Source organism: Ambystoma mexicanum, chromosome 14 (genome assembly GCF_040938575.1).
Source record: "Ambystoma mexicanum isolate Mex_15411 chromosome 14, UKY_AmexF1_1, whole genome shotgun sequence".
Lineage (NCBI taxonomy): Eukaryota > Metazoa > Chordata > Amphibia > Caudata > Ambystomatidae > Ambystoma > Ambystoma mexicanum.
Window position 1 is genome coordinate 139,991,638 of NC_090940.1, and position 25,586 is coordinate 140,017,223.

Here is a 25,586-nt window from a genome sequence, read left to right on the forward strand (position 1 = left end):
CTTTCACCAGGCCACCTGTTCATAAACACATCAAAATAGGGGATCCTAAGTCAAAAACTACACGTAACATGAGTTTGCATTTGGAATAAATCAATTAGATAGACAAGTTAATAATTCAATCACATATAATATATGCAAGAACGTATATTTTTTTAAGAAACTATGTCTCGGCAGGATAGCTTAGGAGAAACGCGCTCGCCTTGGAAGCAAGACGACACAGAGCAACACAGGTTTGATCTCCGGGTCTGCGCTTATAAACCTCTGGGTATTTAGCGGGTTATAAAAACCAATTACAATAATTATAATTAGCAATTTATAATACAGCGCATGTACCAGTAAAACTGAGATCCCCCTCATCGGAACACCAGCTCCCTCCTTTCCTCTCCCTCTCTGGCCGCCCACTCTGGGTCCTTTTCTGCTCCTACCTGTGAGGCAAAAACCATGGGGTCATCTTTGACTTCACCCTCTCCTTCTCTCTTCACTTCTCCGACGTCTCTAAGAAGTCAAACTATCAGCTGCACCTCCTCAGAAGTAGTCTTCCTTTCCTCACTTTCCCCCAGAAGCTCACTGTCTCCAGAGCTCTGGTCCTCTCTAGGCTGGACTACTGCAACAGCCTCTTTCTAAATCAAATCTTCCTGCCTCTACTCCCAGACCTCTACAACCTATCCAGAACAGGACTGCAAGACTTGTCCTTGGCCTCAAGCCCAGGGATCGTATCTCTTCAGCTCTGAATTCTTTTCATTGGCTCCCAGTGGCGGCAAGGATCAAGTTCAAGACTCTCTGCATCGTCCACAGGGCTTTTTGGGGCCTGGGACCACACTACCTTCCAACTCTCTCTTCATAAATATCTCCCTTCTCGAGATCGCTGAAGGTCAGTCACTTTTCCAAGCAGAGAGTTTGGGGCAGATCTCCATCTTCGGCTGGGGCCTCCCTCTGGAACAGCCTCCCGGCCCCTCTCAAACTTGGGCAGAACCACCTCTGGTTCCGGAAGCAACTCAAGACCTTCCTCTTCGCTTCAGCTTTCTCTCTTCCTCTCCCCTGCTGATGTCCTGACTGCTCCACGCGCCTGGTCACCTAGCTACCCTCTGAACTTGGACCAAGGCTCCTGCATGTCCAGTTGCAACCCGCCCTACCTCCCGGCTCTCCTAGCACTTGTGGTCTGTATCTGCAACCCTAAAGTCCCTTTTCTCTGCACTTATGAGCCACCCGTTGGCTGCATTTTGAGTTACCTGAACTTCTCCCTCCTCCATCACCCTTGGCACTTGCCCCCCCTTCCACTTCCACTTCCCTGCACTTGCGCGATCTGATTGACCCAGGGCATAGTAAGATTGTTTTTTTATTCCCAAGGTGTCCCCTCGTTATGAATGCCATATCATAGCACATGAATCAAATTCCTATAAACATAATTTTTTCAAATCAAAGATGTGTTTATTTGTAACGAGTGAATACTCCTGGAGACCTGTGCCAGTTAGTTTAGCATTCTCAAAATGTAATTCCACATTTCACAGGGTGCCCCTCCTGATGACACATGTTTATGCTGCTTGCCTTTATGAAATAAGGGCATATTCTCTATACAGATATCATTTCCATGAGGAAAGAGCCAACACGTATGACAGCAGCAGCAGTTACGGGATTTGACCCATGACAAACAAAACTCGAGAGTAATGAACTGAGAATGATATATGCACAGAGAATATGCCCTGATTTGATAAAGGCAAGCAGCCGAAACACATGTCATCAGGAGGGGCACCCTGTGAAATGTGGAATTACATTTTGAGAATGCTAAACTAACTGGCGCATTCATTGTATACTTTTGTGCAGTTTTTTTTGGTCTTTCGCCGGCTCACTCCTGTGAGAAGCGACAAATGACAAAAATGTAGCCTTATCAACCTGATATTTCACTTATGTAGAAAACAGGAACTAATGTAAATGTGTCGCCGAACAGATCAGCTTTAAGATAAAAGCTGTTTTTTGTGATTATTTGTATTTGTAATAATTGTTATTTGTAATATTTGTTATGAGAAATTATAAAAAGCCGGCTAAGTGTGCAACATTATAAACCATTAAAAACATAACTAAAATTGTGATTGTAAACCTATTGCTAGACACAAACTACATGAGACAAGACTAACATCACAAATAGAAAACATCTAAAAACAGATAATGTGCAAAAACCAACTTCCTGTGCAAATGGGCAAAAAAAATACTATTGAATACACTTGTGCACGAGCGCGATAGAAATAAAATATCAATATCAATATCAATACAGTCTGGCACTACTATATCACAAGGTATGTGCCTCTATTTCACAATAGCCCACTGCCAAAAGGATGAGCGTCTAGTGCTGTTAACATTGTTTGAAAGACACAAGGTAACTCCAAAATAGCACAGTGCCTACTTGAGTTTCGGCTATAGGGTAAAGTTATTGGACACAACCTAGCCTTTTTCAGGGCAATAATGCTTCATCGAACACAGATATGTGGACATATCTTCGTCATGATTTCAAAAGGTTCGTCTATGCACCAAAACATTTTTACTGTTGGAACATATGGTCCACATTGATCCAACATGACAGGCGACTTTGTTACGTGTCTGTCCCATAGAAAGCCTCTGATTGTTGTATCACAAGTGTCAAGTCTCGGGTGTCCCAAAATTAATCATGCTAGACCCGGGGCCATCTTCATGTCCAGCACTCCAGCTGACTCCTGCACACAGCGTATGCAGTTTCACACTCAAGCAACCATCCATATTGATTTGCATTGGGGCGAAACATTATTCGAATTATACCCGTTCATAAAGGCAGCCAAGTGCCAGAATGTTCAGGATCCAGTTGTCTGTCTTGAGCATGAAATTGGTGTATGTGGAGGCAAGACCCCACATCTCGCCAGTGAAGTAATTATAAGTTACTCATCGTAGTGACTAACATACTCCTAGTCCATAGTCCCCATTCCTCTATACTGTATGGGTGTCCCTCCTAGGGATGGGAGACAGAACCTTTTTCACCAGAAAAACTCTTCTTCCCCTTTAAATATAGAGGCGTGCGGGGGTGCGGCCCTGAGAGCGTGCACTCCCTTGACTCCGCCACCCGGCACCACTCCTCAGTCCCCTTTGAGGCGTTGACAATATTACCATTGCCCAATGACACCCGTTTTATTAAGGGGGAGGATGGTGGGACGTATGGAGGAAAGGAGACCATGGACTACGAGAACGTTAGTCACTATGATGCATAACTTATAATTACTCCTACGTCCCGTCCCCTTTCCTCCATACTGCATGGGCGATTACAAGTGAATGTATCCCCAGGGTGTAGAGGTTACCCTCCTAAGGAAACAAGTGCCTTAAAACTGCCTGAGCAAATGCTGCGTCCGACCTGGAGCTGGCATCCGAGCAGAAGTGCTTGCAGAAGGCCGAAGGCGTAGCCTATGTAGCTGCCTTGCTGATGCCCTGCCACAGAATGTGCCTTTGGAAAGCCACAGCCGTAGACTGGAGTGGTTTGTGCTGCCCCTCACAGGCCGCCTTGATGGCCGCAACCATCCATCTTGCTATGGAGGGTTTGGAAGCCTGATAGCCTGGTTTTGACCCACCGAAGGTGACAAATAGAGTGTCTGATTTACAGAAGCTTTTGGTTCTGTCCAAGTAGAATTTTAGTGTGCGCCTAACATCTAGACAGTGCAGGTTCATCCTTGGGGTCCGCAAAAAAAAGTAGGTAGCACAATCTCCTCATTGAGGGGAAACGAGGAGACTACCTTAGGTAGGAACGTTGGACGAGTTCTAAGGGCCACCTGTCCTTATGAAAAGTAGTGTAAGGCTCTGATGCTACCAGTGTCTAGATTTCACTGACCCTGCATGCAAAAGTGAGACCCACCAAGAGGGCTGCCTTAATAGTGACTAGCCTGATGTCCACAGATGCCATTAGCGCTAATGGTTTATTAGCCAAGGCGCCCAAGACGATGTTGAGCACCTACATAGGGTGTGGCTTCTTGATAGGCGGGTAGAGCTTGGTGAGGCCTGCCAGATGTCTTAACCACCATATTGGAGAATGAGAAGACCTCCTCCTCCGAGTTCCGGTAGGCTCTGATGGCTGCTAGATAGGTGCGGCATGTGTCTACTTATACCCCCGAGTGTGCTAGGTGTGCAGAAAATGACAGCATGTGGTCCAACGTGCAGGTCAGGGGGTCGACCTCCCTCGATTTCGCCCAGTGACAAAATCTGGCCCACTTGCTTTTGTACTGGCTCCTAGTAGAGTCGCACCTAGCACCCTGTATGATGTCTAGGTTAGCCTGTGACAGACGCAGATGCTTTAGTGTGACCTGTTCAGGAACCACGCTGCGAGGGCTAACCTCTGGGGGGACCGATCTGCAAGACTGAGCAGTTCCAAGAACCATGGCCTTACCAGCCACCAAGGAGCTATCAGAATTATACGGAGGTGCCGGGACTCCCTTATCTTGCAGTTTACCCTGTGTATCAGGGGAGTGGGAGGAAAGGCTTATGCGTTCATGTTGTTCCACTGCATCTGCATTGCATAGCCAAGAGAGCCCCAGCCCTGTGCCTGCCAGGACGAGATCTGGGGGCACCTCTTGTTGTACCAGGTGGCAAAGAGATCCACCTGAGGAAGACCCCCATCTGTCAAAGATCCCTTGCAGAACCTCTGCGTACAACTGTCATTCATAGTTGTCTGCACCCAGTCTGCGGAGCCTGTCCCCCTCCAGGTTGTACTCCACCCGGGAGGTGGATTGCTGCCAAGTGCATTTGTTTTCCAGAGCCCTCTCCCAAATGCTGACTGCCAGCGTGCTTAGGGGAGGATACCTAGTGTCACCCTGCTTATTGATGTAGTACATGCTGGTGGAGCTGTCCATCTGAATGAGGATCGTCTTGCTCCCGATCATCAGCAGAAAGGCTTTGAGGGCGAGCCAGATGGCCATCAACTTGAGCCAGTTGATATGGGCCGCCTACTCCTGACTGGACCAAACTCCATGGACGCTGTGATTGTCCAGGGTGGCTCCCAAGCCCCCCCCCCAAGGATGAGTCTGTGGTAATGGTAGCCTGAAGGGCTTGCCTATCTGTAAGTTGTAATCCGTGCCCCACCAGACCAGGTCCTGGTAGAGATGGGGTGGAATGCTGACCAGAGTCGCATGGGAACCCTTCTCCTGATTCCAGGAGGCTGCAAAGTGTAGCTGTAAGAGCCTCATTTTGAGCCTCATGTACAGCACTGCCAGGAGACATGCAGCCATGATACCCAAGAGGTGTTGGTACCACCCTGCCGAGGTCACTGCTCTGCTGAGAAAATGCCTGTGGCCCTCGTGATGGCTGTGACTTTGTCCTCCAAGGGGAAAACTCTCTCAGAGGCTGTATCCCAGATGAGGCCCAGGAATGTTAGATTCTGCGTAAGCTGCAGCTGCGACTTCCTGAGATGGATTGAGAATCTCAACTCATATAGAGTATTCATAAGGGCGGTGGAGGTGTGTTGTACCGCCTTCAGGGACCCTGCTCTGTCCAGCCAGTCTAAGTATGGGTAGACGTGATGACCCTGTGCTTTGAGAAGGGCTTGCACAGTGTTCATTAGTCTTGTAAAGACCATGGGGGCCGAATTGAGGCCAAATGGCAGAACCTTGTATTCGAAAATAACCCCATGATCCTAAACCTCAGAAGGGCCCGGTGTGTTACCAGATCGGGACGTGTAAATACGCAGTCATCAAATCCAGGGAGCACATCCAGTCTCTATTGCACAATGTCTCCGCAATAATGGGGTGACCATCTTGAACATTTGAAGCAGGAGGGAAAGGTTTAGGGTGGAAAGGTCCAGCACAACTCTCAGGCCAGCCTGGTTCTTCTTGTGAATGGCGAAAATCCGTGAGTAGAAGCCCAGACCCCTCTCGGGAGCTGGGACTTCTTCCACTGTTCTGGCTTTCTACGAGCGATCGAATTTCCACCATTTCCACCAACAGAGTTGCTGTCCCAATTTGTGCGAGGGGAGGAGGGATGTAGGGGTAGATGGAAGCCTGAGGATACTGACAGGATCCAGGGGTCCGCGAACCTTGCATGCCAGCGTTGAGCGTGAAGGGCAAGCCTGCCCCTCACCTTAGACTTGTGGACCTGGATGGGAGGGTCGTGCCTTTTTCCCTCTGAGGCAGGGCTGAGGAAGAGGACTGGAAAAAGCCCTTATTCCCTGCCTTGTGCTGTTTGCGGCACTGTTGACCTGGGGACTGGTGCAGCTGTCTGGACCTTCATTCCTGAAAGCCTCAGAACCGGCCGAAGGCCTGACGCTTGTCAGAACACTGGTGCGTCTGGCTGTAGGCCTTAGGCGTGGACTTCATAAGGATAGATAAGGATTTTGAAGCTTGGGAACTGTTTTTCTTCTCATCAAGTTCATCGGTGGTGGAATGAAAGAGGTCGCCACCCTCGAATGGAAGATCCAATATGTGTTCCTGGACATCCGGGTTCAACTTGGTAGCCCGTAGCCAGGCTGTCCGTAGCAATGCAGATGGCATGGCCTGAGGTGTCTATGTGAGCCACAGTGGACTCCATTATGTCTTGCGCCACAATTTTTGCTTCCGCCAGCCCCGCCTTAAAGCGCTCCTGACTCTGTGCAGGAAGTTCTGGAAGGAAGTCAGCTATTTCCTGCCAAAGCCTTTGATTGACTGGAGCGAGCATAGCATGCACATTGGACTGACGAGGTGCAGCGAAGCGTTGGAATAGACCTCCTTTCATATGCCTCCAAGATTTCTCCTCCTTACCCAAGAGTGTTGAGGCTGAGGTAGCTGAGGATGACTGCAGCTTAGAATAGAGTGAGGCTGCGGCAATCACAGAGGAGTGTGGCTGAGGGTGTGCCGACAGCAAGCGTGGATCCCCCGCCAATTGCCTGTACTTGGCATTGAGGGGCCTGTTGGTAGGCTGCGTTGAATGGGGTTTAAGCCTTCCTTTTTGGGCCAGTGCCACAACGTGCTTTTGCATCGGAATCCCTGTGCGACCCGCGGGCGTATAGTCAGGACCCCCGCCTCTGGTTGTTCAACCTCGGGTTGTGGAGCCCCAAGTATTCAGCTAGACCTGCGAGCCGTTCATGAAATGCCTTGGCTGACGAAGGTGTGCCGGGGTCGTCCTCCTCATCGGTGTCCGCCAATGTCTCCTGTTGGTCCAGTGCAGCTGGAGGTGTACTGGGCGCCAAGGGCTGAGGTGTAGTGACCGGAGTCGGAGGCTGCTGTGGAGGCAGATACAGAACCACCGGGACTGCAGGAGGAAGAGCGGCCGGTACCGTGGGCAGAGGCATAGGCAACTGGGGCTGCATGGGAGCTTAGGTGCTGGAGCCACAGGCAAAGCTGGAGGGAGCATGTCCCTGATCATATCCTTGAGGATTATGCCCATTTGTGGAGAACTCCTAAGCGTGAGGAACTTTTCAAAAAACCTGTCCTCACAGGCCGGTGGGGCGCTTGGCGGTGCGGGTGTAGGCGCAGGGCCCTGAGGATGCTGAGACCTGGGCGGGGTGTATCTGCCATGCGATGTTGAAGGATACGCAGTAGGCCACGTGCCTGGTGAAGGCCCGTCCCACTTAGAAACCGGTTCTCCTACCTGTTCCCCGAAGGGGGATGGTGTCGGACGAGTGGCCATTTTGTCTGGCGCAGCAGCCATTTTGTCGGTCTGCATGCCATGTGCCCGTGTCATGACACTTGCCGCGCTGGGTCTGGCCTCTTCCTGGACTCTTGGCGATGGAGGTTGAGGCCTACCCTGCACCCCAGGCCGGGGCCTGGTAGGCATTGTGCCCTCGGTTGTGTAGCCGGTAGTGCTGCGTACAGGCACCCCTCAGACATTTGTCCAGTAGTAGGGCATAGCCCCTCAGGTGCAGACCCGGTAATAAAACCTTGCCGTCCCTCAGCGATGTTACCGGTAGGTTCTGGTGACCCCCTCGGCCTGGAGGCTATTATGGAGAATTCTCAAATATGTGCTAATTCTCTTCAACTTAGAGACCCCCAGCAACTTTGCTGGATTTTGAGGACTTGCTTTGGCAAAGACTTTTCCGCTTTACTTACCAGAACCGCTTTATCCTATCCAAGACTTTAGCCCATTGACTTTGACCTGGCCTTTTGAATTGAATTAACTCTTCTGGTGAACTCAAAATATTTGCACTGTCTAAGAATATTGTAACCTCTCATGTTCTAATAACCTTTTGCCTTTTACTCCTCTTGAAAAGTATTCTGAATGTGTACAGTAAGATATTCATGTCCCCAGCACCCTTGTTACTAAAGTTAACTGTGATTGTAGGTTGTGCTTGTGGGCCATTGCAATAGGGTCTTATCTGATTCAGAAACTTAGAGGGTACAGTGTTGAAGTATATTTGTGTGTGATTATATAAGTGCCTCCTTCTAGTGAATGTTTTATAACTGATTGATAAATAAATGAATGTGTTTATTCAAGAAACTTTGAGTGTAATAGTCTATTTGAACACCTATGATTGTAGACCTCTGGGTAACATTATTGCTCACATTTCCCCTCTTGAGATAAGCCTAGCTGCTCAACACGCTACCACAACTGTGTAGTACAGACTTATACCAAAGGTTGGTTTGCTTACACCTGTAGTCATAGTTGCTTGTAGTGTTCCCAGAGAGTACTGCATTCAAACTTTGCCTAACAGAGACCGGAAGCTGCAGTAGCCTCGGTCATGTGCTGGTGCTAGGACCTGACCGGTCACTCCCGCTCGGACGTTTCCTGGGGAAGGAGTCGCCCCTGCGGGGTGCAGATGAAAACAGTGTCCCTACTGTGGGCCTTGACTTGTGTCTAAGTCCTTCAAGTCCTCTGGCGGCGACCTTCCAAAGAGCTCTCTCCACTGAGCTAATCTGTTCTTTAGAGTTCGCGGTGTAAACGCATTGCACGTGGTACAACCCCCTCAGCCGTGGTCGGGGCCAAGGCAGCGGAGGTAAAGAGCATGGGGGTCGGACATAGGGAAGAGCCCCTCACAGGCTTGACGCCTGCTGAAGCCCGCTGACATCGACATGCGCCTGGGCGGAGTGTGGCGCCAGAGGACAGAGGTATCTGAATAAAAGACAAAAAGATAAAAGATACTTTCCGGGGAAGAGCATGTGGAATTAGGCCTCGGCCTTGCAACCTAGGAGCGCTGGTGAAAGCGGTCCGTTCCTGTCGTCGCAGAAAAGAGGACAGGGGAATGGCACCGGTGGGCAGAGTCAGTGAAGCGCATGCTCCCAGGGCTGCGCCCTTGCAGGCATCTATATTTAAAGGGGGAAGAAGAGTTTTTCTGGTGATAAAAGGTTCCGTCTCCTGTCCCTAGGAGTGACACCGATACAGTATGGAGGAAAGAGGACAGGACGTAGGAGTACAGCTTGTACAGAACTGGGCAAGCCCCACTACCCAAGCCCAAGTGAGGACTTTCCTGGGCCTCACTGGTAAACACAGGAACTTTCTGAGGGACTATGGACACCAGCTGTCCCTCTGATTGCCCTCACTAATTCCAGAAGGCCTGAGCTTGTCTCTTGGTACATGGAGTGTGAGAAGGACTTTCAAGGCCTGAATGATTACCTTAGTCAGGGTACCTGTTCTCAGGGAACTTGATTTCAGGAGACTCCCTTGTGCAGACAGATGCCTATGACACTGGGGTAGGAACCAAACTATCACAGCTTGATGACAAAGGTGAGGAACGAACAAGTTACTTACCTGTAACTCCTGTTCTCCAGCATTGGTATTTTACATGGAAACACATGCTTATAAATATTCCCTGTTGTCGGGCTGGGAATCTGCGGTAACGTTAAAGTAGTTTTGCTTTAAAGCTTAAGAAACTACTTGTCACTTATAGAGCCCATTGCTGTCACTTTGGGTCATATTGCCCCAACCAATGACGTTTGTCCTCATTAGCTCCGCCCCTGGAGGCCAGCTTCAGATTTAAGAGCGCACGTAACTGTGGCAGTAGGAAACAATGAAGCGCCCTAGCATTTGGAGGGAGGGTCACATGTGAATCATACAAGATACCAATGCTGGAGAACAGGACTTACAGGTATGTAACTTGTTCCTTCTCCAGCATTGGATCTTACATGGATTCACACGCTTATGAATATGGTTATACAGCAGTTCAAACATAACCATGGGAGGCTGACAGCTCAACAGAAGGAATGTAAACTCACCCCTGAACACTCACCTCAAGAAAAAAAGGTTGAGTATCACCACTTGATCATTACAAGACTCCTCCCTGGAATCTGTTGAGGCAGTAGAATCTTGTGAAGGTGTGGGTAGACTTCCACGTACCCGCCCTGCATATGTTGAGCAAGGGAACACCAGACAGGAACGCTATCGTCACGTCCACTCCTCTGGTGGAATGTGCCCTCGGCCTGCCCGGTAGAGGCCTGTTAGCCAGCCGATGACAATGCAAAATGCAGCCGGACAGCCATCTGGAGATGGAAACTTTAGGTAGGACCTTCCCTTTATCAACAGGACCAAAAACCACAAACAACTGTGAAGTCTTGCGAAAGTCTTTCGTGCATGCCACAAAATGTAAAAGTATGGAAAACATCCACTGCTTGGGTAGCCTTGATACAACGAGAGTCGAGATGTTGAGACGAACACTGTATGGGGAGCCCCTTCCACTTTCACTTGTAAGAGGAAAGAGTAGATGGCACTCTAGCTTTGGCCAGAACCTCACGGGATTCCACAGTTAATTGTAAACGCCCAAATTCTAGGGTTGCAAGAGCCAAGCCGTCAATTTCAGAGATGTTGGGTCGTGGTGCAGGACAGCTCAGTTTTCGCTGGACAGCAGGTCTGGAAGAGGAGGAAGCTGGATGCATGGTGCAACCGACAGAGGCAGCAGGTTGGAAATACCAGATTTGACGTGGCCATGCCGGGACAATCAGAATAATTTTGCAACGGCTCTGTTGGAGTGCACTGATTACTCATAGAATAAGAGGGATCGGAGAGAACGCATAGAGGAACAGACCCTCACAAAGGATGGAGAACACATCCCCCAGAATACTCATGTGCAGGTACCTGCTGGCAAACTGCTGGCACTTGGGAGTTTGTCACTGTGGTGAACAAATCAATCTGAGGTTGATCCCATCTCCATAACAGTCGCTGGACTTGAGCCTGATGGAGCTCCCACTCATGGCAGGAACGCAGCTCTCTGCGGAGGGAATCTGCGATGGTGTTGTGGATTTTGGCCAGGTGAAGTGGAATGAGGAACATCCCCTGCGCTATATCCCAGTGCCACAGCGATTGAGCGTCCTTTGATGGGATGGAAGAGCGGGCCCCCCCTTGCTTCCTGATGTAGAACATGGTGGTCATGTCGTCGGTAAAGATGCAGGCCACCTTTCTCCGCAGCTGGGGCTGGAAATACTTGAGAACCCAGAACACCACCCAGAGCTCTAACACATTGATGTGAAGTAACTAGTCCTCCGGTAGGCAGAGACCTCTGGTGTGGACATTTCCTGTGTGCACCCCCCACCCTTGTAGGGAGGAGTCGGTTGTCACGGTGGTTTGATGAGCGGGAGGAGGAAAATGGGCACGCTGCGTTAAGCGTTGCTGAAATTTCCACAACTGTAGCGATTGTCAAAACTGTGGATTGAGTGTGATCTTGTCATTCCAAGAGCCGACACTTGCTTCTACCTGGCATCCAGGAGCTCCTGGGGTGGTCTCATTTGTAGCCTGCAGTGAGGGACCAGCGAGATGCAGGAGGATATCATCTTGATTGAATCTTGCAGATCATAGTCTTTAGTCGGTCTTCTGATGGAGTGGCAAAGCACTGTAAGGTGTCCCGTTGAGAGCCCAGGAATAGCGTGCTCTGAGATGGCGATAGACAGGATGTGGGAAAGTTTATGAAGAATCCCAGAAACGTTACACATCAAACTGTGTCCTTGGTATGCTGCAGAGCCATCCGGTGAAACTGTGACCGGATGAGCTAGTTGTCCAGATAAGGGTAGACGTGTGGACCTGTGTGTCTAAGGTGTGGCGCCACTGGAGTGAGGTTCTTGATGAATACCCTTGGAGCAGACTGCAGTCCAAAGGGTAGAGCTTTGAATTGGTATTTCTTCCCTGCACTATGAAACAAAGAAAACTTCAGTGCTTTCAATGGATGGTACATGGAAGTATGCATCTTACAGATCTAGAGATGCGAGAAAATCCCCCTGTTCCAGTTGCTCGAGAACCTGCTGCAACATGATCATACAGAACTTTTGAGACCGGAGGAACCAGATGAGCTTCCTGAGATCGAGATTGTGTCTCCAACTACCTGAATCTTTCCTCACCAGGAAGTATCTAGAATACACTCCACAGCCCCAGAGGAACAGGCCCCTCTTTTGAGCAGGGACTGAACTTCCTTTAGGAGGAGAGGCAGATGCAGTTCTCTTTTGTATATGGGTAGAATGGAAGGACATTTGTCCAGAAATTCTAGGGTGTGCCCTCTTTGAACGATGCTGAGCACCCACTTGTCTGTGCTGACGTTTCTCCACTGGTCGACAAAATAAGACAACTGGCCTCCCACTGGGGTGCTGTACACGCCTTTGCCCTTCCTCGGTAGGCCTACTGCAAGGAGGAATGAGAGGGTTGACGATTGGATGTCTGCTGATATGGCCCGGAAGACCTGGAGAGTCTCCCCTTCCCAGAATGAAAGCACTGCTTCCGCTGCTGGAGAGTTCCTAGGTAGCGGGCAGTGCCTGTGTCTGTTTTTTTTTGGCTGAAGGGTCTCGTCGACCTTCTTGCCAAAGTGGTTGACGCCGTCAAAAGGCATGTCGATGACTTTAGATTGTGCGTCTGGGTGGAAAATGGTGGCCTTCAACCATCCCATATGCCGTACGACAGCCCCGTTTCCCATCTGGCGGAAACCTGTGTCCTTCACATCCAGAGCTACTGTGATTGCATGATCTGATGCTAGTTCACCCTTGTGCAGCAAAGCCAAAGACTCCTCCCTCTTGTCGTCCGGCAAGAAGTCTAAGAGGGGTCCCCATTTTAAAATCATAGTTCCCCATCATATCAGGAAAGAATGGCTAACGAATGTGCAGCCTTGATAGTGCTAACCGCTGTGGTAATCATCCTATTTCCGAAAGCATCCAGCTGCTTACCATCCTTATCCGGTGGAACCAATGGTTGAGATGATGGGTTAGCTGACTCTTCCTGGCCATAGCTGAAACTACAGAGTCAAGAGATGGCTGGAAGCGAAGACACTTGTGAGTCCTCTCAGGAACTCTATTTTTTCTCCAGTTCGTCCTTTTTTGGTTGAGCTGAAAACGGATTCTGCATGACTGGGAGCCCCTGATGTCATCAAGCAGAGGTATAGCTACCACCGATTTCCTGGCGGTCTCCCACCCCTGAAACAGGAAACCATCGTCCTGTTCTTCAGGGACGAGGTTGAAGAGCTTTACAGCGAGCATTAATAGGGCATGGAATTATCCCATTTCATCTGGTGGTTAACTGTTGAAGGGCAGATTGGCATCAGGGTGCTCTCCATGTGCCAGAACCAGGTCATCAAACTCATCGGCTGTACGGGTACCCTGTGATGTGTCCGTATTGGTGCTGGTCATTGAGGCTGAGGAAGAGGTAACCCCTGAGAAGGCTGTGTGGGACTCCCCCTAGGAGCACTTTGAAGGGCTAGTTATTGCTGTAACTCTGTTACCACAGACTGTAAAGTCGATAAAATGTCCTGCGACAAGTCCCTGGTTGCAGGATGCACCAGGGCTGCAGTAGATCGTTCAGCGGCTGGAGGCAAGTCCCTGGGCGCATGGAGCACTGGGGCTGGAGGCGATGGTTCAGGGGCTGAAGGCTGTAGTGGTCAATGAGGTGCTGGTAGAATGGGATCAATGTCCCCTTACATCTCCTTCTGGCTTGAAAATACATTCTCCATAGGCTTGCCTTCTGACATGCTTCTCTTTTGTAGCACTTGGACAGGTGCTTTTGTGGTGGCCACGGGCACCAAGGCGAACAAAGGTTTATCCTTCATGGGTTTTGTAAAAGAAGCCACTCCTGGAGCCGGAGATGTCGTCGACAATGTTGCTGATGCTGGTCTAGCGGGCAGCGCCACTCTGGATTTTAGGGAGAATTCTCATAAATGTGCTAATTCCCTTCACCTTAGAGACCCCCAGCAACTTTGCTGGATTTTGAGGACTTGATTTATTTATTACCTGGAAAGAGTGTGAGCCTTTTTCCCACTCTCATGTATTTTGATTTATGTTTTACACTAGTGTTCTTTGATTATGGCGTTTTTAAGATAACTCCATAGGCATCTTTTCATGTGTGTTACACAGCACTCTCAGTGCAGAGACACAGGGAGGTCTATTTTGATTTCCCAAAGGTTTAAATACCTTCTCTGGGATAAACTACGGTTTCCCAGAGAATGTAAGGTTAAATTGACTTTACTAGTCTTTTTAAATTCCTAGACCCAGCACACACTATCTTCCTATAGAGTGCTGGAGGGGCTACCCAGTATCGCATGTCTAGAAACTCATGTAGCAGTCAAATGCTATCCTTTTCTATCGAAATGGCTGGTGGCAGTGGTTTTAGAACAAACTACCATGATTTTTCCCGACCGCGAACACCAGTGGCTAAAAATCGCGGGAGCCATGTTTTTCAAGATGGCGCCTTAAGCCCCTTTATTTAAACGGGTTCCGGTCTTTTTTCAGTATTTCTTTTTAGAAAGGTCCTTCTAGTGTTTGTCTCTGCATGCCAAACCAGGTTTGGTCCCTTTGTTTCCATGCCTTTGGCGGGCTTCAGGACTGAAGACTGGCTCTGGCGTCTGAGTGTCTGGGGTGGGCAGGAAGTCAGGGAGGTTCCCAAAACTCCCTGTGCTTAGTCTCCTTGGAGACCCAAATGCACTCCGGTCTGATTGGCTGGCTGACTGTTCGGGAAGGACAGCCACCCTGCTTGGTGAGTGGCAGCTAGGCTGGAATGGGAAAAAAATGTTTAAAAGGCGAGTCTCCAGGACTGGAAAGCAGAGTCAACCACTGGAACGAAAGAACCGAAGACGAGCTGGAAGAGGACGGCTGCTGCAACTCCTGGACCATTGAATTGGCCGTTGAAGCCCTGCTGCATATCCGAATTGCCAAGTTCATCTCGACAGATAAGCCCCTTCAAGGAAGACTTCTTCCTTTGAGTTGGTGGGACCAAGCAACTCGTAAGCCACCTGGATACCATTCTCGAAGGATTAACCAGGGGGAAGGACACCAGCTTGTGTGCTTGAAGAACAACTACTCAAACTGAAGTGACACCATTTTGTCCGCATTCTCCCAAGATCCCGTGCAGTGCAAGAGTCCCCCGACATCCTCCCTCTTGTCCCCACGACTGAGGCTCAGGAACAGTGAGATCTGCAGGAAGTGCCAGGAACCATTGTCTTCAGCTGCATCTTTTGCTTCATAGTAAGGTACTGTGCCAACCCGATTGAGAGAATGCTTCTCCTTTGGTGAAAGTTTGTGGAACTTTACCAACTTGCAGACCTAATCAGCTTGTGACCCAACATAGGATTCTTTTTCGTACAAACTACTTTTGAGAACTTTGGCAAAGACTTTACCGTTTACTTCAAGAACTGCTCTTTCCTATCCAAGACACTAGTCCATTGACTTTGGCCTATGCCTATTGAACTGAATCGAGTCCTCTAGTGAACTATAACTATATGCACTGCCTACAAAAGTATTTGTGATCTATTCTGCTAACTTGTGCCTTTTTTCTCCCATTGAAAGTAACTGAAATGCTATTTTGCTCCTATTTCAGAGGAGCCTAATTTGTTCAGAAACGTATTGGTTTGCTATTGAAGTGTGTTTGTATATAATATTAAGCTGCCTTCTTCTAGTGAATGTTTTCTAAATGATTGTGTAATAAATTAATAAGTGTTTTACCAAGAAACCTTGAGTATAAGTGTCTAATTGAACAACTGTGATTGTAAGACATCTGTGTAACCTCTTGTACTGCTCACATTCCCTCTTGAGATAATCTAGGCTGCTCAATTCGCTACCACAAAACTGTGCATTACAGACTTGTACCAAAGGTTGGTTTTTGCTTACACCTGTAGTCCTAATTTTATGTGGTGGTCCCAGACGGTACTGCATACAAATCTGCCTAACACTGGAAACTAAGGTCGTGACGGTGGACGAGGTCGTCGATGATTGGATCGTGGACGGTGCCATCGTCGTTGATGAGGTATAAGTCTTGGACTCACAGGACGTTGATGAAAAACTTCACCTGGTTCCCGTGGACAAGCAACCCATCAATGATGTGGCTGTTGCCAAATGGAAGTTTCGGGGACGAAGATGACGATTTAGTAGGGACGGTCGTGGTCATCGGCGTAGACTGTGTGGCAGTGGTGGACAGGTCCCCTGGATGAACTCTTTGCCACAGACGACGTAGCCAACGAGACCGCTGATGCAGATGGAGCCTTGGCTGCCATCGTAATCGTCGACGGAGGGGTACTATGTGACGTATGCCCATGACCCCTCTTAGGTTTCTTCCCCCAGGAAGTATCCTCTTGAGATCTCAATCTCTTTGCAGAAGGAGTTTTTTGCACAGATCCTCCGACCCTGGCTGAGGCATCACTGGGGACCGAGACCGAATCAGAGGACCTCTCACCTTCCTCCAACCATGTGACCAACAGTTGTATGCAGTACCCTCTGGGAACACTACAAACAACTATGACTACAGGTAAAGGCAACCCAACCTTTGGTATAAGCTGTACTAGACCGTTTTGGTAGCGTGTTGAGCAGCCAGGCTTATCTCAAGAGGGGAAATGTGAGCTGTAGTGGAGTTACACAAAGATTCACAGTTACAGGTAGTCAAGTAAACTCTTACACTCAAGGTTTCTTGCATAGACAATTATTAATGTATTTATCAGTCAGTTATAAAGCCTTCTTCAGAAGGGAGCAATAGAATAGTAACAGACAAATACACTTTTTTTTTAATTGTGTTTCAGTTCAAAAGAACTTTTCACAAAACAGTATAAACATACAAATAACAGATTACAATGAAAATCCAAACATTTCATACAAAGTCAGTATCATACAGCAAAAATAAAAAATAAGGATAAAAGTACCTACATTTACATCTATCAGAGATCTAGGTACAATTATTAAAATTAAAGCTAAGGGGCTTTCATATTTACTTGCATTAGATTGTTAAATTGACATACCTATGTACATTTCTCCTGCAGGTAGCTAGATCTCATTGATTTCCTTTTCAGGAGTGGGTTAACCCCCCCCCCCCCCGAGAAACTTTATAGCTCAGGTCAAGCACCTACTCTTATATAGAGCCAACCTATAGATCCACTAGTAATTTCACATTTGCTTCAAACTGCCTTAGACGGAAGTTTACCACCTTCCAAATTTGAATGGTTGCAATTATAAGATTCTTATTCCACCCTGCTAAACATCTCAACCAAAACCTTTCACTAGCAATATGATTAAAATCCTGTTCATGGTCTGCTAGATATTTTTCAAAATATTTCTCATATATAGATCTCATGTTCTTACAACAGGCTATCACATGTCTTATGGTTTCTTTCTCTTGTTTACTGCCACACAGTCTACAATTTCTTCTTTCCTCCGGGATATTTAACCAGGCACCTCGCACACCGAGAACATTAAGTCGGTTTAGCCTCCTATCAAGGAAGATTTTCCGATTAACCTTTGAGGGCATAAGCTTTAGATAGAACTGAAGTTTTTTATACAGAAAAGGAAGTTTTGCATATGAACCTAAGGAGCCAAATTCTGCAACCCTATCATTACTATGAGCCCAGTCTCACTTTTCCAAGGAATCTTTTAGGGACTTCAACACCGCCCCCTCTCCATATTCCCATTTAGGGACAAAAGCAGTTCTCTCAAAGATATCCTCGATTTTTTTTCTGGAAATTATTCAAAGCCCACATATTTCCTCCCTTAAGCCCTTCATGAACTATATGCAGTAGTGAACCTTGCTGTGCATATTTTATTGTAATATAGAGCTTTGCTCTGTTTAGGTCGATTTGGGTAGATAGAGATATCAGCCCCAGTTCTAACCGGATAGCCTGGATAGGTGTATAATTAGAGAGGCCTAATATTCTCCTCCATATCACACCTTCCATCACATCCGCCCAATCAGAGAAGGAAGCTTCCAGAGCATACAGGAACATTGGCACAAATACACTTCAATACTGTACACTCTTAGTTTCTAAATCAGTAAAGACCCTTTTGGGATGGCCCACAGACACAACCTACACCCACAGGTGACTTCAGTAACAAGGGTGCTGGGAACATTTATACCTTACTGTTGGTATTCAGAACACTCTTAAAAAGTTGGTAAAAGGCAAAGGTTATTAGAACACAAGAGACTATAAATAGTTAAGTACTTTTAGATATTCCTAGAAGAGTCATTCAATTCAATAGGCTAAGCCAAAGCCAATGGGCAAAAGTCTTGGATAGTCTTGGATAGGATGAACCACTTCTGTTAAGTAAATGGAAAAGTCTTTGAACAAGTTCTTATGAGCCTGATGAAAAGAAGAATCAAATGTAGGGCCACAAGCTGATTAGACTTGTGAGTAGTGGAAGTTACAAGCACTTCTAAAGTAAAGTTCTCTTGGACTTGTTTTACAGTACCTTGGTAAAGAAGAAAAGATGCAGCTGATGACTTCTGTTCCTGTGCAGCTCTGCAGATCTCACTGTTCCTGGGCCTCAGTCATGGGGACAAGAGGGAGGATGTCGGGGGACTCTTGAAATGCACTGCGACTGTCAAAACCCACAACTGGCAAACTTCACTTTCAGTGGCTGTTTGGCGTTTTAGCTACCGCAAATAGCAACAACGCGGTTCGTGGTTGTCAAGGTGGACTGTCCTTGCTTCTGGGGTCCCGCACCCTGCTGAGGGGGCTCAGGCTTTGTCAGTCCTGCTTCGTGGGAGTCCGGAGGATCTTCCAAAAGCTTTAGGCTAGCTTAAAAGTAACACACACAATCTGGTGTCCCTCTACCTGGCTATACGGTTTCCTGCAGCAAATCTGAGGAAATTCAACCAGCTCCGCGATGGTTGTCCAGATGGCTTACTTTGGAGTTGATTGGTCCCACCAACTCAAAGGGAGAAGCCACCCTTGCAGGGGCTTCTCGGTTCATGCAAACTTGGCATTTCGGCACTGCAGCAGGGCTTCACCGGGCAAACCAATAGTCCAGAAGTTGCAGCAGGCGTCCTCTTCAAGCTCTTCTTCGGTTCCTTTGTCCAGTGGTCGACTCTGCCTTCCAAGCCAAAAGCCTCGCCTTTTATTCAGTTCTCTCTCGTTCATTCCAGCCTAGCTGTCACTCACCCAGCAGGGTGGCTGTCCTTGCCAGACAGCCAGCCAATCACCACAGAGTGCATTTTGGTCTCCTAGGAGACTAAGCACAGGGAGTTTCGGGCACCTCCCTCACTTCCTGCCTACCCCAGACACTCTGGAGCCAGAGGCGGGATTCACTTCTGATGCCCGGCAAAGGCGAATGAACAAAGAGACCAAACGTGGTTTGGCGCACAGAGAAAATCTCTAGATGGAACCTTTCCACAAAGACATGGTGAAAAAAGAAGACCGGGGACCATTTTGTCAACGATGGCTCAGCGCCATTTTGAAAAAAAAGGCTCCCGCGGTTAGCGTTACCAGAGCTTCGAATAGCCACGGTGAATGCAAACCGTGGTAGTTCAAAATGAAACCACTGCCACCGGCCATTCAGTGAGGAAAGGGTAACATAAAAATGTTACGTGAGCCTCTAGACACAAGGAATACTAAGTTACTCCTCCAGCACTCTATTGTAATATAGTGTGTGCTGGGTCTACAAAGTTACAATGCTCAGTAAATTCAATTTCACTTAACTGCTCTGGGAAACAGTAGTTCATCCCAGAGAATGTATTTAAAACTTGGGAAATCTGAAATACTTCCCTGTGTCACTGCACTGAAGGTGCTGTGTGACACAATGTAAAAGACGATGCCTATGGAGTTTGTCAGACTCCATAACCAAAAGAAATACAGAGGTAACATTCACATTAAAATACATGAGAGAGTGGGAAAAAGGTTCACACTCTCTACAGGTTAGGGAGGTAGAGGGAATTAGCACATTTTTGAGAATTCTCGCTAACACCAACCGTCGGTGGTGGTCCTTCCGGGTTTTAGAGGAGAACACCTGGCAGATGGAGCAGTGGTCCACCTTGGGGTCCGGATGCAGGCAATAAATGTATTTTGTGTGATGATCGTCCAAAAAAAAAAACATTCAGCCCGCACTTGGCACAGGGCCTAAAGAGACTTCTTATTGGCATCCGCCATCGCCACGTGGAGAAGGCCTCCCAAAGAAGCTCTACTAGTCGAAGATCCCTGGATGGTCTGCATCTTCACTGGCACGGATCCTCGCTACCGGTGGTCACTAAGGTGACGCAGCTGAAGAAACTATCAAAAATACAGTCAAAATAGTTTAAGTCAATACAATTTAGAGGAGTGGATAACGAAGACTCCCAACACGCCAACATGCAGTAAAAATCTGAAGATGGCCACCAGGGTGGAGCTCAGGAGGACAAACGTCATTGGTTGGGGCAGTATGACTCAAAGTGACAGCAAATGGCTGTGACAAGCAGTTTATTAAGCTTTTAATGGTTTAGCATTACAGCACATTCCCACCCCGACGACGGGGAATATTCATAAGCATGTGAATCCATATAAGATCCAATACTGGAGAACTACCTATATGTTTCATCATTTACCAGTTTAGGATCAGAGAACTCGGATGGCCTATTGCAAAAAAGAAAGGGTTTGCCATGGTTTGGAGCCTTAGGAAGTTGAGGTCCTACATCCATGGGTCTCAATTCACTGTGTATATTGACCCTAGGCCTTTAAACTGGTTGATGGACATTAAAGGAGTGAATCCAAAGTGGCTCAGGTGGTCCCAAATTCTTCAGGGCTTGGATTTTACCATTGAGCCTTGACCAAGTACTCAACACTGCAATGCTGATGGGTTGTCCAACTGGGATAATCGACTGGAAAAGGAGACCCATCCAGGGGAATATGAGCTCCCCCTGTCTCTAGTCTGGTGGGGTGCGGAGGGGCGAGTGGTAGGAAAGTTTGCTCTTGGAGCAAATTTTCATCCACATTTTATGGACCCCCAAAAGTTTTGCTTTTGCACTTTCACCTCACTTTTTTGCAGTAAAGTGAAGCCTTCAGCTTCACTCCACTGGCCGTTTGCTCCTCCGTTATGAAGAACTGACTAGTCCTCAGAATGTCAGTACTGGGAAACTAGGTTTCCCTTAGTCGTGTGACTTTGTTAACTGTTTGGGTAACTTTTTAACATTGCACAATGAATCTTCCAATGCAGTGCAATGGGGTTTCTTTTGTATGACCCTAGACTACACTACACTCAAAGGGATTTTTTTTATTACTTTTTTTCATAGTTTCAGACGGAAACTCGACTGGTCTTACCCTTGTGCTGCAAGAATCCTTCCTGCAAAATGTCAGAGTCCTAGCATCGACGGGGCCCGTGAGAGGAGCAACTTCAAAATGTGTGCCCCCGGCTGTTGCAGTGCAAAGGTGACCATCCCTGAAACCGGCATTCTTGCATCTGGTCGGCCGTCGTTAAGAGTCCTGCACTGGTGCCTGCTGCATTGTTCTTCAAGAAGAGGTTGCACCAAGCTCCTGTACCCGACCGGAACTCTTCTTGCACCTGCAGCTCCTGGCGCTAATCTGACCAATGGTGGGAAAACTGGCCTCAGATGACCCTCGAACGACCTACCAAGTCTGGAGAGAAAAGGGAGTATGGGTGGTAAATTGTAGCGATACTTACCTGCCCCCTGTCTCATTCCTTTAAAAAAGTTTGCTAACTTTTAAAAACTTTAACCATTGTTTGGCTTTGGCAAAACCTGTTGAATCCCTCCGAAAGCTTACAACAATCTTATTCACTGGAATACATCCTCTTCTGACTTTTGGAACCTGTCTCACCATCCACAGGATCCTCCTCTTAACTTTTTCCCACTCCCTAAAACTATTGGAAACTTTGTGAACTTCTGTGCACAAGGTTCCATCCAAGTCAGGGATGGACTTTGCAAGTTAGGTCTGATATTCCTCTGGACTGTTGGTGTAAATACTATTTACTTACCTTCCCTTTCAGGTATTGAGGGTGGAGTGAACTGAATGTTTTACACCAACACACTGACTGTATATATGTCTTTTACTATTTAGTATTGTGTGATATTACCACTAGATATTAGTAATTTTTCATAGTGTGCTCCTTGGCCATAAATATATTGAGTATTGTTGTACTTGCCTATCTAAGTGTAATCCTGGATTGCTCACTGTCTTGGACTCATTGTGAACCCCTTTACCACGCTCACTCACTCGCGAGGCTTAGCCTTGACCACTCTCAATGCTACCTTGATTGGTTTGGCTACAGCTCCCAGAGTTGTCGCTGTTCACTTTAACTAGGTTGGCCTCCTAAACTCTGTCCACAGTTCAGAGTTTAGAAATCCAGTCGAACGGTGAAGGGCCTAAAATTCCTTAAATAACTTAACATATACGGAGAGAGTTTTGAAACCTCGACTCCCTCCTTGAGTTACTTGATTTATTTTATATCAGCCTTTAATAACATACTCAATAATAAAAATAAATAAGTCATTTCACTACAATTACACATTTCTTACAACAATTGATTCCAAGATAAGGTATAAAATACGATTTCAATGATATAAAACAATTCAATACACCATTCAATTCATTAACATTTCATCACTTTTCATCAATTAACCAATCCAGACTTTAAACAAAGAATTCTTAAAAGGCTTCTTAAATGACAGGTTCTTAAATTCTTCCCATTCTAATTAAATGAAGTCAAAGTCAAATTCATCAACCCCTTGTCAAATTTACCACAGCACCTTGATAGCACCAATTCCCACCTTAAACAGAGAGCATAGCTAGCTTCAACATTTTAATAAATCCTGTGACTGCAATTACAATAGAGGTGGTACGCCCATCCCGGCAAGTCGACCATACTTGATTATCCTGGTCACCAGAATTAAGTTGAAAAAATGTTTTTAGATCTAAAAATCACAACTTGATAGTGCCTCACATCCTATCAACCAATGTTTAAGTGTTTCACATTGTCTGACCAAATTACAAAAACAGCATGATGCTTGATCAGGTGATGTGATATGCCGTATCTTACCAGGATTTGCTTGGAAAAAATCAAGTTCCAACGAAAACGGAGGAAAGTGGACCTGGTTAATTTATCGGGATAGACACTCAGAAACAGGGCTAAGATTCCCATCTTTTTATGTTCACACCTTAGATGTGCTAATGAGGAGTATGCACGATTAGACTCTAAAGTACCAATCCAGTCTTGTCGATATAGAGATAATTTCACTTTTGCTGGATAATGTACCAGTTCTGAAACAGAACTACAGATATTATCGAGAATATTAATACATAGCTTGTACATGGCTTTGATCCAGTTGCAACCCTGTTCTTGATCAATGTGGTTAAAATCCATATACAAGGATCCCGTGGTTAGACAAGATCTTACACACAAATGATTAAAACCTCCATTGTGCTCTCGCTCTTAACAAAACAATCCCCAGTTCCTATATAATGGCATCAATAGGGAGAGAGTTTGGTAATCCCAAAGTTCTTCTCTAGATATTCGCCTTGAGAGCAGGTATCTAATCTAGCATGCATGTTGAATAAGCCTCAATTCCATACAATAGTTTTGGCACAATTTTAGAATCATAATATAGAATTGCAGTCTTCAATGAAAATTTGCCAAACTTCATATCAACCTTAACCAGCTGACTAGCCAAACTGGAGGCTCGATTTTTAAACCAAATATGACAATTTACCAAACTGGGCTAAGAGTTAATCAAGAACCCCAGATAGGTCATTGAATTTACATTAGAGACCACAACGTTTCCAATGTACCACCAAAATGTACTCTTGTTTCTATGTTTTGTAACCAGAATAATCTTTGTTTTTTCAGGCGTGACCTTCAAGGCACGGTCACCCACGTACTTCAAAAATGCGTTGATTAAACGTTGGAGGCCTAACGAGGTGCAATTAACCTTTTAACTGCCATGGGGTTCCGCCCAGTGCCAAGGCCTTTTTTGGCGATTTCAGTATTTCACCATTCAAAGCCTTATAACATTTTGTCCTTCATTAACCCCTTAAGTGCCAAGGACGAGCTATCTCGTCCTTGGTAATGGGGAGGTAATCCCAAGGACGAGATACCTCGTCCTTGGCACTTAAGAGGTTAAATAATAGATAGTCATCCCCATAGACAAACTAACAAAATCGCAAACTGTGCAATTTAGGAGACACAAAAGTTGCAAGATTCAGACAGTCATCAATATCAGCCAGGTATAAATTGAACAGGCAGGGTGCGAGAACACAAACCTGCCTGACCCCCCTGAGGTCAAGATGTTCTGTGACAGATCCCCGGAGTGGTTCAAACGGACGTGAATATCTGTATTGGAATATAATCCAATAATTAATTTGATCAGGCCCGGTGGAATGCCCCATGAGTGTAGTTTAGATCATAGCTGTCTATGATCTATTGCATAAAATGCCGCAGTGAGATCGAGTGAAGCAACATATATGCCATCGTATTTTCCACTCCAAGCTAAATTTTGCAAACAGCTTCACAGCAAGGCCATTCAACGAAGTTCCCATCTTCCACCTAAATTCTGTCTGACATTTACCTAGTCTCTTAGTATCGTCCATCCAATGGTGTCTACACTGAACATCAGGACATTCTGCAAATACCCTGCTAAAGTGTGACACATAAGCAGATTCGGTCACTCCATTAATTTGTGTATGTGGTTGTGACACATCTATTGCGTTCATTATTCGCCAGAATGCCTATGTGTTTTTGTCCTTCAAACAATGTAACATCGCCTCTGCATCTTCCTGCATCCTTTTGGCATGTGACTTATGTAGCCAGTTTCGATATGACTGGTGTAACTTTCTAATCCCCCCCGCCTGTCCTCCATAGAAATAGTAGCAGCCTTCTTCAACTGGCAGATCTTACGTCTCATATCTTTTTCCGTGTTGCCACTTCTTCATTATATACATGTTGGTGTTGAACTGATCTTTGTCCTTTTCTACATTTACCTATCACCCCGCTAGTATCCAGAAGGGAATTTACAAAATTATGCGGGAGGGCCTTCGGTATCTCCAGCACACAATGCAGGATTCTTTAGTCTTGTTTCCTGGCCTTAAACTTTCTGCCTCGAAGGTTTCTTGAAAGTAACGGCATCTGGCCGAAAAGGTCAAGGATAATTCCCTTCTTACGAATCCTTCTTGGTTTGCCGTCTTTCTCCCCTCGTTCAGCTCACGACTCAAAACTGCCCTACCTGCGTGAGCTTTGCCTCGCTCAGAGTGTGCTTTCGTGCTCTGCATTTTATCCGTGTGGGGAAGTGCAGCCAGGAGAGCCACTTCTTACTGTGGTATGACATTTTATTCTGTTTATCTATGATAAAGTAAGCATGAGAAGGAATAAGTTACTTACCTGTAACTCTTGTTCTCCAACATGAGTCTTGCATGGATTCACATGCTCATGAATATTCCCCTTCGTCAGGTTGGGAATCCTCAGTAAAATTAAAGCAGTTTAGCTTTAAGCTAAAAACCGCTTGTCACTTCTATAGTCTATCGGTGTCATTTGGGTCATACTGCCCTA

The 25,586-nt window shown here is 46.7% G+C and overlaps 1 protein-coding gene across 3 annotated transcripts in view; it reads right to left on the minus strand.

Moving 5' to 3' along the window:
• The window catches only part of MTA1 (metastasis associated 1), a 1,118,686-nt gene that overhangs the window by 495,342 nt on the left and 597,758 nt on the right, over positions 1-25,586 (minus strand). The window lies entirely within an intron of this gene.